General features: G+C 41.7%; 1 protein-coding gene across 1 annotated transcript in view; it reads right to left on the minus strand.

Moving 5' to 3' along the window:
- The window catches only part of LOC107193717 (mucin-5AC), a 392,296-nt gene extending 378,546 nt beyond the window's left edge, over window positions 1–13,750 (minus strand). Inside the window, exons 1-2 of the mRNA XM_015583219.1 lie at window positions 13,676–13,750; window positions 12,660–13,060 (exon numbers count right to left, since the gene is read on the minus strand). The gene's annotated coding sequence lies outside the window, so the exon portion shown is untranslated. The remainder of the gene's footprint in view (window positions 1–12,659; window positions 13,061–13,675) is intronic.
- Window positions 13,751–14,390: the final 640 nt, after the last annotated feature.

A 14,390-nucleotide genomic window follows, 5' to 3' on the forward strand; every position in this document is an offset into this window, starting at 1 on the left:
CGTTTTATATGCAAAATCGAAAATATTGTCGGGAGAAAAAATTGTATCAACGAAACGAGCAACGATGTTTTGAAAATACAGTGGACTCTTGACATACTGCCGCGTACGGGGCTGTAGGAGAGTAACATTCTCGGAAGCGGCAACTTATCGAGAGTCCCCTGTATGTTAATCACTCAGTGGTGAGAGAACGAACATACGTGAAAATACGTGTGGAGAAGTACTTCGCGCGGCAATATAGCAAGCATCGATATATCAAGAGTCTACTGTGGTTCCTTCGGTGGTTCTGCAGATTTGGAGGTCAAGTTTGTTTTTCAAACGATCGAATTTTTGTTCTCGTGAGATTATAGGGTATGTTCAATACTAGAGTGAATTATCGATGAGTGTTCTAAAGCACTGAGTGTTCAGACGTTATCCCCACTACTGAGCGCTGGACTGGTTATCGGAAGACCCCAGTGGTGGAGATAACGTCTGAACACTCAGTGTCTTCGAGCACTCATCGATGATTCACTGTTTCTTTAATACTTCAGCACAAAGTACCTAAAAGGCAGAAATTGTAGAAAAAATCATAAGTTTCAACCCAAGCAAACCAACATTACAAGTTTACGATTTCCCTCCAGTTTTGAGCATTAACTTTATCCTTAACGCTAAACCTACCGAACCCTTCAAAAGGCAGGAACTAAAATGGCAAAACCGGTCATTTGACCGGTCGTGGTAAGTTTCGTGTTGAACGTACCAATACAAGAACGCAATTCCATGAAATCCTGATAAAAAGTTACGATAGACGTTTGATCCCATCGCTACCGATACGACACATGTTATATAGGCGCGCGCGCGTATAAAGGAAAGAGAAGACGACGCGTGTGTATACGCGGATCCCCGTGCGTCCCGACGATAAATCTGGTAGTTCGATGTCTCCATTTCTGGCGACGTTCTATTCGCTCGTGTTCATTTTATTTCACCATTATATGCTCTCTATCCCTCGAAACTGATAGCGAGGCGTGCGCGCGAGCGCGAGCTTATGTCCCTGGTAGCGTTCGCTTCGAGAGAAACGATTCACCGGAGTAACGTCTGTTACGGTGTTCCAGGGCGAATTTGCATGGAGAACGTTCCGGAGCAGTAACGACGACAGAGAGAGAGGGAGAAAGAGAAATATCCAAAGAACGAGTGAGATAGAGAGGCACAAGAGGGAGAGAGGAAGAAAACCGAGATAGGTCGAAAGAGGAACGGAAATAGAACGGCAAGAGAAGAAACGGTTAATGGATTGACACGGTGGATTGCAATTAAGTTAACGGTTGAACGCTATTCCTGGATTATTTCTGGCGGCTCGAATGGATTATAAATATCGGGATACGAATTCCGTTAATAGGAACCGATGCGGCGCACAGAGAGTGATCACGCGCTCGCGCGGTAGTTAATGAAAACAATACGAATAAAGATTAAACGACGGGAATACATTTCCTCGCGAATGAGCTTCCAGTCGAATATATTCATACGTAGAGTAATATATTGTTTTGTAATATGGAAACGTTCGTGGTTGTCGAATCGCGAGAACGAACAGGAATTTGTTGTTTTTTTTTTTTTTTTAAACTAGACCGACATTAAGTTTTCTGAAAACCGTGGTAACAGATGTTTGAATTCTCGAGACTGGCGAAATACGCTGAATAACGTGACCGCTGCCGAAGACATTCGACTGGGTTATTTCCTAGACATAAATCTCAGGCATTCTTCGTGTTCTGACAGAATGTCACGTATTTGTCCACTCGAATATGAAGATTTTGCGTTGGGAAATGCGGTTCGTGGGTCGAATAATGCGAAATATTAGTGTATACGGAATATTTATTATAACGAATTTCCATAAACAAAGTGTCGATCTCTCGTCTGAGTTCTAATTCTCGGGAATGGTCGGGGTTCTTGAAATGGGATAACAATTCTTGATTTTGGATCAACCTGTTAACCAGGGAATTAACTTTTGTTCAACTCATTTGACAATGGGGACTTTTTCCTTCGCAGTTAGAAGTCACATTATCACGCCTAAAGTAATAAAAGAAAATCGCTTTTTACTTGTTGATTATTTATTTTGACAAAATATTTTAGAAAATATGTAAATCATATATTTAATTCGTAAATATTTTCTTCCTGAAGATAACTTTTAGCCATATTTTGAAGAAAAGAAGAAATTACTCAAATACACAGCATGAAAATTATTAATAAAATGTAAAGTACTTGAATGCACACGACAGAATATACAACGTGCATTTTATAAAATAACATTAAAATGCCGTTTCAAACTAAACTGTGCAAATTCAAGGTGATCCCATATGACCACGCTAGGTTTTAATGGATAAGAACAACGTAAAACGTAATGCCCACCATAAAAAATTTCCACGACAAAAAAAGTCGTCATCCCGATTGGAGTTGTCTTCCGGGTATGACGAAATATTTCGTCATACCCGGTTAACAGGTTAACGACCAGCGAAGCTACAGTTTTCAGAACCGTTCAGGGACATCATATTTATCACCGTCAGAACGATACCACGCGATTAATTGGACGAATATCGTCGAAGGAAACTCGTTGATTCGCGGGAATTCACCCTTCGTTTTCCACCCCACGATCGTTCAGGGGAGGGCGTACAGCACGGCGAACACGAAACGAATCTTCCCAGATTGGATCCGTTCACTCGAGTTCCTTCTTTTAAGAACCTCCCCCTCCTCCCCTGACCACCCTCTTCCAACCCTCTCCCTCTGGCCAAGTACCGGCGCGTATCCTGGTTGGGCTTTTCTTGCCCGACTTTCGCGTAATAACCGGAAGCGAGAAGCGAGGGTAAAGTGGATCGCATCATAAATCTGCTCCACGCTCAACAATGGAGAGCCTTCGTCTCTCGTGAGTACGATCAAAAGAAGTTTCGCGGAACTGGCTACCATTATGATAATCCGTCTACGATCTCATAAAGGCGTGTAAAAAAGAAACGAACGGTCAACTTTATTTTCAAATCTCGACACTTCCACGCACTTTGTCCTCGCGTCATCGTTTTTCGTAGGACGACTCGCTGTGCGTAGTAACGTTTCGACAGTAGTATACCTGCAGTACTTCGATTTTAGATCACTGATATTATTTCAGTTTAACTGAAAGGTAATAGATGCTTCGATTGAATGTAATTTCTCTGTTCGTGATCTACTAATGAAGCACTACTGTACTTTTTCTTTTTGTAACGCTTTTAATAGACGAAGTTCAGCGGATATATGGTTTATAATAGATTCATATTTCAGCTTCATTCTTTTTAACCCTTTAACGCCCAGTGATGCACCGGTGCAAGACTCATTCTAAAAGTGCATAAAATTCAATTGCCGAATAATATCTCATTTTTATCAGTAAGGACCCGTAATATCACTGATATAAAATAGATCTTCACGTTTTCAGTTGAGAAATTCAAGTATTCCCTCCAAAAATAAATAAAAAAATAGTTCTGTTTAATGTCGATATTTTCGACTTCAAAATAACCAGAAAGATCATACATATATCAGTCTCATAAATTTGAAATAGCGATTTAAGGGTCTGGGCGTTAAAGGGTTAAGCAATGTCATCGCATTATTGAAGAATGTTTCAATCTGATCATCCATGGAATGTTCTATTCCGAATAGACTACTATAATCATATTCTATGCTGAAGGAATTAAATCAGGAATGGATCATAGGCAGTATAACAGCAACAAATTCTATAGAGAATAATGCAATTGATTCTGTCAGTAAAAAATTACAACAGAGTACGTAATCGAAAGTTTCTATTTTACTGAGATCCTGGTGAACGTTCCTGGAATACGTGTTCACGTTGAAGCTAGGCTTTCTCGATACCTGGATGGATAGAAGACCGCGATCGCAACAGTCTACACTGGCTCCGGACGGATTAGCTGGATTCATTTACGCCGAACCGATCAGGTAACCTTCGAGAGCCCGACAGCTACTCAAGGTTAGTGGATACGAGAAAGAAAACCCGCTTCAGCGATCTTCTCCGCCTCGATACACGGATATACGTGTATTATCCGAGGCATCCAACATCGAGCCCGGTGATTCGATTAAACTTCTGATACCTGCAAGGACACGGTGGAACGCCTTTCTCGTAAGATTCCTTTCTCGATTTGTGTACAATCGAAAGGATTCGCATAAGACGCATGATTCACGCACTTTGCGATTCTCCATTGAAATGAAAGAAAAAAACTGTTACCCATAAATAGAATGAAATGCCTGTGAATAAAAGTTCAAAGTTGAAGGACAAACTCTTTCGAGTTAAACTCCTACTATAGTAAGGTTCGGATGAACGAAACGAAATTGGAGAATCGAAGAACACTAAATCGAGGTTTCAGCATTTTTATTCCAAAAGATTTGTCTGAACCACTGAGAATATTCATTTTCAAACTGTTTTTTTGATTCGATAAACACCGCACAAACAGCCCCGATAAAGTGTTACGATCAAATGCGTTCGAGTGGGTAGCGAGGCTTTGGAAATTATACTACAGTGTACTTTAGTTACTGAATCGTGAAATACATTTGTTATCAGTAGACTGTGAGGAGCTTTTATACCTCACGCGATTGTACACAACGCGGTGCAAAATTTTTTAATAACATTTTCGTTTCATTCTGAACCGAATGACACGCAACATCGAGGATAACAATTTTCCGTTGAATTCTCGTTTTTCCGAAATTTGTTTACAAAAAAGTCATTGAAATGGTCATTTGAAACAAGCCTTGTTTAGTCAATCTATGGAAATTTAAAACATTCATGCCTAAATTTTTTCCATTCTCCAATATCGAAATTATACAACTGAATAAATTCGATACTTGAATTTCCGACAGTAACGTGACTGAATGTTTCACGCTTTCGCCTCATTAACTCTCGTACTCTATTCCAGTCAACTTAATCTAGAAGGAATATTTATAACTTTTAGTGGCTGTTACATTATATAAGATCCCCGAAATGAAATCGACGAATTTCGCTAACATACCTAACTGACAGACGACACTCTACCATAAACGTCACAACCATCATGGGTCTATTTAGCAGAAAATTACAAATTCTACACACATATTCCTCCTATTTCGAAAATGTTTCAACGTATCTATACAAATTAACAAGTTTCTCCAATTTGCCTTCGATTCCAGTACACTTTCACGGATGGAATACAAATGTGTAACTGTTGCACGAACCGAATGTGAGGGCTCAGAAATACATTTCACAATGCGTTACAGGACGTAAACGATTTCACGCGAGCCCCCAGACGTGTCGGTTCGAATGCTCGTTTGAAAAAAGACGACAGCGCGCAGGTTCCCCCATTCTCAACACCTGCTCGCGGGATTGCGAGGACATTTTTCCGGCGTTCGGGAAATTTCCCTGCTCGGCTCTTTCATTCACAAAGGGGGGCAGGTAGCAGCGCAGCAGAGCCACGTTTCTCGAATGTTCGCGCTGACCTTTGTAACCTTTTATTATACGTACACGGTCGCACAATGGAACGGTTCCTCGCGTTCCGCGACACAAGTATCCCGGTGAACCTCAACAAAGAGAGGGAGGAAGAAGGAAAACACCGTTCCTGGGGCACGAGTAAACGTTAATGGCGTTTTCTATCGGGTTGAATTTTTACCGTGAAAGCGTCTTTTCGCTTTTCAGACGAACGTTCGGCTCGATACCCCGCCGTCGCGGCCTCAAAGCGACGCAGAAAATCAACGGGATAGGTTCAGTTTGTGACCTTTAAGGTGGTTCGTCCGAAATTCGAAAGACTAGATAATTAAATAAAATTCATACAGATTGTTTATTAGAACGAAATACGCAGACAAAGAAAGTTTGAAACTCGGTTGCCGGTCAAATAAATAAAAAAAAGCTTGTCGAAAATTGAGTTTTCAATACAGCTCTTATGGCATTCTTACGATTTCTTACCGGAAGTATAATCTTTTCTATTTACAAAAATTAGAATTGCTAACTAAAAACTAAGTACTGAAAGTATAAATCCTGAGCATTCTGATAATGAACTAAATTTTGTACCATGCCGAACATTCCAGGAAGATATTTGACAATAAAAGATTGGACAAAATGGAAACGTTAAATTTCACAGACGTAATTCTTATACATTCATAAAATGTATTAGCGGGTGTTTAATACCAATTATTAATATCGTGCTTTATTGACTAAAGAGTCAGGTACGAACGACCTTAATCGCCGTTCACATTTCGCTCGGCTACTTTTGATCTTAGCGCTCCAATTATATCCTGGACATCTTTTCTACCCGCGTGGGCGTGAAAGATGACAGAAAAGGAAATAATGTGACTCGTTATTTGATACATATCCACCGAGAAGAAGCTTTGAAAAGCTTCTTATCGTTTGAATTCTCTCGAGAGAAACGACAAAGTTTATGATTCCACGTAAATGATTGTGATATCTGTTACAAGAATTTTCTGTCAGTTGAACACAGAGACGAGATGAATTGTAGAAAGTGAAAAAAATACGAGACCGGGATTTATTTATTACTACGACGATAAAATCCCTCGGAAACAGAGCTGGGAATGTGTAGCAAGACGACGGGGAAAGGGTTATATCGATTTCGAGGTAAGGAGGCGCGTTCTTATGACGAAGTCGCCTCGCGGCTTACGGCATAAATCTCGTCGGCTTAGGCCAAGCAACGCTGAACACGCGACCCCCGAGGATCCCTTTTTCGAATGTATATACGCGTGCACGCTGGAACGTATATCTTCATTCTCATACTTATTTTCTCCGTAGGCGACGCGCGGGAGTGCACGAACCCGCGCTGGGATTCTTAGGAAATTTTTCGAATGAAAAAGGAAAGTTGATGAACCGTTTGCGAAAAGAAAAAACTGAATTTTTTTTACGAAAGAGGGAAATTTTTTATATCGAAAGTTGACTGATTTTGGGTCGTTGAGTGAGCAAAGACACTGGGTTAACGCATTTACTGGCCACATATATGGACCACATTAATTTCACTTGTGTATCCATGAACTATTTATTGAGCACGACATTATTGGCCTGTGATTCATAATCCGTACGTGAAAGAGGATGACTTTTAGTTTTACATTGGAGCAGTTTTAACTTTAGGGTCTAGCAGTTTCGACCAACTTAAGGATCAGTAACTGTATTTTGACGCAGGTGTGATCATGATAATTCTGGAGTTACAAATATTTTGTGTTTATATATAGACCATGATGATCAACTGTGAAGTCGATCATTAGTGAAAGCAATTTTATCGACGAATATAGATTTCTGGAATAAATTAACTTATTTTCATCGAAAGTAGTGAATACTCATACTCTAAACCAGGCGTCGGCAACCTATGACCTGCGGGGTCAATGTTAATCCATTATTTATATTTTCTCAAAGTGTTTGTTTATGTTTATGTTTTATAATTTATTTTTATATATTACACTTTACTTGCGGAACTCAAGTGGGTCACTTGAAATTATCAAATGGGTCATTTGGTGACCCGCGGGTCATAGGTTGCCGACGTCTGCTCTAAACGCTAACAAATTAAGTTGTAGTTCAAATATGCTCGCTTCCTTTGTCTAATACGTGCCTAAAAGTCTTAACTAGCTATTCCCTGCATGAATAGCAATGGCGAAAGATTGCTCGCCTGAATTAACAGGTTTCTGTATTCTTTGCACAGTCTCAGCGGACTGCACATTTCTCACCGTGCACACTGGCCATCCTTAAGGACTCTCAACCCCTCACTCGCACACAACTGTATACACGCTCGAACGGCCACTCAGCCGGTCCGACGCCTGCATTCCTAGAAACCTTGTTCCCCAACATCTCAGTCGAACTTCTACCCGACTCGAAAAATCCTGTTCCCAGAATTTGATGCGTCCGAGAGTATTTTCCCGCCAAATATCTTCGAGAGCGTTAGCAACGCGTCAAATTACAGGCCCGATCCCGTAAATTGCAGTAGATTGCCAGGCACGTGAAAATGAATCGATAAATTACCCCCTAACAAAATAAGTTTCTCGGAATCCGCCTCTGCAACAACGTGTAATATAATTCCCCACAAAATGGGTAACATTGTGCTGCTCCGACGACTAACACTATTGTCTGGCGTGTGTTTCGAACAAGTTACATTTTATCATCGAACAGCAATATCAGAATAGACAAAGAAAGGTTTTTAGGGCAACGAAAAATACTGGTGTAAATGTTTTGCAGAGTGTGTTGTAACGTTAATCGTTCGCAACAGAAAAACATCGAATGAAAAACACGGTACGAGCACACAATCGTACTGTCTTCCTCGTGGAAACGTTGATCGGAGTATGTATGTACCTCGATAAAAATACAAGGTTAACGTCACTGGCGCATGGGAACGATAAGAAAACGGCTCGCATCGTTGCAATAACTCACACAATCGACGGCCACGAGTGAAACCTATCTTTAATTGCATTCTTAATTACACAACTACGCGTGACCGTGGCCACAACACTTTCCCCTGGTCTTTTCATTAATGGGGTCGTTTCTTCAATCGAAAGCGATAAATCAATCGCTTTACTATTACTACGTCTCGTGCGCACACTTCTTTCGAAGAAAAAAGTAATATAGTAGAACGATGCTCAATGTCGGATATTGTAACACATGTTCTTGGACATATCAGAGAAGTTTCAATTACTTTACTAGGTCTGAGGGAAAGTTCTACTGCTTTAGCGACCCTGTTTCAATTAATATTGAACTGTATTTAGATTCATATTAACCCTTTGCACTCGATTGTCGCCTCTGAAGCGACAAAATGTATGAAAAATTAGAAAGTCCGAGTGCAAAAAGTTAATACGATTGGAAATGACAATTATTCTCCACGATAATACAGATGTTTGAACATTACTGGAAAAAGCTGCTGAGAATTTTCCCTCTGATCGAATGTTAATTCATGCTTAAATCCCACGAGCAAGTTAGTCCTACACCAAGTGCAAATGGATAAACGCATTCGTTGCATAGCAAGTACAATTCGTCATACAATTCTTTATAAATGAACGGAAAACGGAACGATGCAGTCTCCATTATTTTCGGACGACACTTCTCCGGTCTTTCAACCCCATTTCAAGTAGTGTATCCATATTCCCACTCGCAATATTTCACCGCAACAGAATCGAAAGTGTACACCGAAAGCGTATCGACACGTTTACATCGACCCAATGACACACAGTACATCATCCGTCGAGGAAACGTTGAAGGGAGAGAGAATAAAAAAACGATACGAGAAAGAGACGGTAACACAAAACGACCCGATGTATTTCGGGAAGGGTAACAAATTGCACGCGTCATTCTCCGCCGCAACGAAGCATCAAAGGCCGAATTAGGCCATTCGATTCGCTGTAAAGTAATAAGTGTCGAAAGCACGACTCCGGCCACGAAGAAACGGTGTAGTTAATAATTCGATAATTTCACTGGGGACCGTGTAACAGGGTGCCGTTTTATGACTGGTTGCGCGCGCGCCCGCTCGATCCGTGTACACAACACGCTTGGATCCTCGAGGCGTGCCAGAGAGGAAGAAGCAGAAACAGAGAAAGAGAATACGGTGGAACAAGTAACGAGGTTACCAGGACACGTCCCACAATTAATTTGCTTGCAAACGGTTACGCTTTGCGAATAATTATTCAAAGTTCCAGCTTCCGCCGCCGGTGCAAAGTGCAGCCACTCTCAGAGGGTTGAACGACGCATCGACGATATCGCATTAAAACGCGACCACTGACCATAAAGAAACTCGCCACTGCATTTTAGTTGACCGTAAAATTGCAAGGAAATATTCATTGGTCTCGCTGGAAGGACTCTAACGTGCATCGTCAAACGAGTTCAAGTATGTACTAGAAACTCAATTCGAATACACAGAAGACTCTATCAACCTGTTATCGCGATAACTTTGTGAACAGCAATGTTCTTGTAATACGATCAATTTGACTCGAAGTAAAACTACCAAGAAGGTTTTGCTCGAAAATTCGGTTACGAATATCTGTAGTTGATGTTTAATTTCAAAATCGAAAAGGATTTGAAGAATACTGCTGGAGCCTACAGGAAACGCTATTGGAAGATACACTCCGACACAAAGGACGAGCTAATTCGCTTCTTCGATTAATAAGTTGAAATCTAGTTTATTAATAATTATCAAACTAAACAAAATATTAGTATCGTTTTTATAAATATGAAAAGAAAACATCCATGTCTAACTAAAACTTGCCTTAACTAATTTGTTTCAAAGTTGGACTTATACCACGTTGAAAAAAAAGGACTCGAATGAAGAAAACGTTCAATAAATGAATAAATATTCCATAAACACCCATAAATTATCGGTGATCATCGTGAACAAAAAGAATATTTTCTTCTCAGTTGGAACTCGTCTGCTCCGCAGATTTTTACAATTGTCGGTTCGATAAACCCGAAAGTCAATGCATGTCAATTAAACCGAGCACACGCGCGACCATCATTAAAATACAATTAAAAAGGAGGGCCCGAGCGATCGAGGACAAACGGGAATGGGAGGGGACACTATGAGCTCGCGAGATTTTCTGCAGGCGAAGTAGTTACATATTAAAAGTTCCTTTCATATTTAATTACTCTTTCCGGAATTTCGTCCCGTATCATGGGGATCTTTTAATTTAATTTCCACGCAAGCCTTTCAAACATCCCACACGAACTCGACTCTATTCATCGAACTTGTATTTTTCATCTATTCCCCTCACTGTTTCTTCGTGACAGTCCTTCGCATATCAACGAATATTACGAGTTGCTCGACTGTTGATGATTCGAACAATTTTTCTGTGCAAACACGCGGATCATTTATTTTTCAATGTATTTGGAAAAGAACACAATTATTCCGTAATTTCAGATTTCATTTAAATTAAATAATTTAATTTCAACTGTACTTCTCACACTTGATACGTGTTTCGAGAACTTCGAAATCACGAGATTTAATACGGGGCAACACAACAAATGCGCTGTGATTTCGACATCGATGACATTGCACTTGTCCGTAATAATTCCTCTGACAAAGGAGTGATACAGAACGTAAACAATGAAAGGAATAAATGGGGGATCGAAACGCGGCGACGACTTTTCGAAGCGAGTTCCGCTCTCTCGGAACATTCATTTCTCACCGTCCCGATAAGATAACATTTCCGTGCGAAGAATTTTAAATAGATCGTCGAACGGGGATCGACGTTCCTCAAACTCGTATTACGCGGCGGGATGATTAAAATCGCTCCTTCAGTGTCAGACGTAACGAGTAGAAACTCTGCCAAGAATTTCTACTGACCAAGCGAAACTGCTTGGTAATGTCTGGCAACTAAATCGTAACTATTACCATCGTTATCGTTATTCTTTATATCGTTTTGAATTTTCCATTAGTTCCGATTGATTCGCGACGTGAAATAAAAAGAGAATAAAAATGGTGATATATTGCACGCGTTAAAGTTTTTAGTAGGTATACAGTACAATAAAGATTTTCCTGAACTTTTTTATTCAATCGATATTCTACGCATTCTTATCAATCTAGTTGGAAACAAATTGCAGAACATACATCTGTAAATGTTTTATTTCGTACGAAAAAGAAAGGTCTGTTTCACAGCACGGTGCATTTAAAATGAATGAATTAAAAGCTGATTTTGTAAGATAACGTACACTGTCATCTATCTTGGATAACGATATAAAATATTTAATAGATTTTGAAATTGTACCATGCCTCCTGGATTCTAATAACCTTTTCAAATACATTTCCGTTTTTTTTTTTTAATTTAAAACGAAAGCCCTTTGGATGCAAATAATTGTTACAAGAAGATATAAAAGTTCATACAAACAATACTTTAATTAAGTGTAAGCAAACACTAAAAATCCCTAGCCATTACACACCGTCAATCACGATGACGTTTCAGATGCAGCAACCTAATACACGTACCAATTCGAATACAGTTATCGAATCTAACCTCAACGAGATAAATTACAAGAAAAATGAAAGAACCACGTCAAAACAGAATATTTTGTCCGGAAATTGCAAAAAAATTTGTTTACAAATAAAATAGCACTAGGATCGCGACTATAGTCGTCAGAAGAGTATTTATAGTGGTTGCGGAATATTCGAATGTCATGATTGCTGCAGAGAGCAGTAACGAAGCCAATTCAATTTCTCTACAGCCCGAAACTGACTCCTAACCTAATCATTATTCCCAGAGCATCGATATTCCGTTAACGGTCAAAAACGGTTTTTACGCGTTACACGACACGAACGATACAATGTAACGAAAATTTCGCGTTGAAATCATTTCGATCGTAAGTTTAGATGTGACAATGTCCCGGAGGTTGGTAACGAATATTGCCCATGAAATACGAACCTGTTCGCGACGTACGACTTCGTCGATGACGCAATTGCTTGAACGTTCTTTTCATATTCGTTGCTACGCTCGTAATCCTCGCCGGTCGACAAATCGTGAGATTTGACGAAGACAAAAAAAAACAAAACGGTGCACCGAAAAAGAAAAAAACGGATAGCTGAAAGAGTAAACACGATCACGAGTTTTCCGGAAAACCAGCGAAACGATAGCCGCGACCGAAGACCGGATATCACTCGCGACGTCGACAGACCGTGTACTCGTATCGATCGTAATCGCGAAAGTAACGTTTAAGATTGTATTTTGTTACTTACATAAACCGTGTGCGGCGATGTTGCGCTCCGTCAGGCGGCTTGCTGGGCCGAGCGTATAGTATATCCAATAATCCACAGTGAACAAACGTAGTACTGCACTGATAATAAAAACTCTCACTTTCTTTTTTCTTTTTCTTTTTATCGCCGAGCAATATCGGCTATTCCTCTCGAATCACTGATTCAAATCACACACAGAGAGAAGAACAGTCGCACCATCTTGCAGGTTTAAACGAAACACACCTTTTCACGAAGAAGCACCACAAACAATACGATGCCGCATCGACGAAGAGAGTACTCGACACAGACGAGTCGTTGATCGTACAGCACCGGGGATTCCAACGTCTCTGTGCATGTGCGCATAGACGCCTGGCTATTGTATCCGGGCGATGAAAACTCTTCTACTGAAAAAGCACGAACGTTACTCACGACCGTACTCGACAGACACTCGGGAGGAACTGGCGCGTTCGCGGGACTACCGACGCGCGCCTTCGTCCCGTCAACGTCGCGTTCGAGAATCGAAAGAAATCGAACGGTATCGATTATCGGATATGGTAACGAACCGGGGGGAAAAGCGGGAAAATCGAATGGCACTCGGATTCAGGCTGGCTATCGCGGGACAGGAGAAAAAAAATTAATTAACGCGACACGAAATCCTTTCAAGGGCCACTGATTAAACGAGACAAAAACGACCGATCGACCGTTCCAATAACACACGAGCACGCACGAAACAGTGATATGTACTACCGATGATCGAAGATTCTCGCTCGCGACAGAGAAACGAGATGGGGGCAGAAACCAAACGGACTCCCATATAGAGCGCACGCGCGCGTTCTAACGCGCTTTCGTTACGTAAAAGAAGTACGCGTTGGTTGAACGTCACACCACATCGAGATGGTATACACTCGCGAGCTCCCCGGTAAAAGGCAGAAGAGAAGCGGTCGTCGTCGTCGTCGGGGGAAACGGCGGGGTTAGTGTTTCACCGCGGACGGGAAAGACACACCGGTGTGCTAACCTACTTCTTCTTCCGTTGACTGAAACTCTTCGCATCAAGCAACAAACGGACGATGACTACGGACCCGCCGGTGATGACCACACGACCGAACGAAGAGCCACACACAAACACGAGAACGGCACGACGACGGTGTATACACGCGGCTCTCCCCGTTGTCCTCTCCTCCTCACCTCGCGACGCGCGCGGGACCCTTCCTCGTTCGGCTTCGCTGTGTTTTGTGTCACCGCGACACCGTGAACACACCAGAAAACAAACAACAGCCGGGGTGGTAGTCGAGGAGGACGCGTCTTGTTTGCAGGAAAGCTCGCTCTTTTTCACTGGGCGGAACTCGTTGTCGTCGCGGGGGAATATGGGGGCACAGAGGGAGAACAGGGAACACACATATTATATATATATATGTATACGTACACACCACACAGCACAAGTGGCGCGCGCGCGCGTGCCCGCGGGAGGGAATGAGAGAAAGAGAGAAGGAGAAAGAGAGAAAGAGAGAGAGACAGGCGCGGCAAAACGACACAATCCGACTACGACGGAGGTCCGACTCGAACTGAGCGCCGAGCGGCTGATCGAGGCCGACGTCGGCCGACTCGGCCGAACCGAGGCGCTCGCCGATAGCGCGCTCCTTCCCTCCTCTCTACCCGCTCTCGCCGTCCCGCACGCCCTCGCCAATGCTTCACAGCCGCCACCCTCTTGCCTCTTGCTCTTCCCTCTCACGAACA

Source organism: Dufourea novaeangliae, unplaced genomic scaffold, assembly GCF_001272555.1.
Source record: "Dufourea novaeangliae isolate 0120121106 unplaced genomic scaffold, ASM127255v1 scaffold25, whole genome shotgun sequence".
NCBI lineage: Eukaryota > Metazoa > Arthropoda > Insecta > Hymenoptera > Halictidae > Dufourea > Dufourea novaeangliae.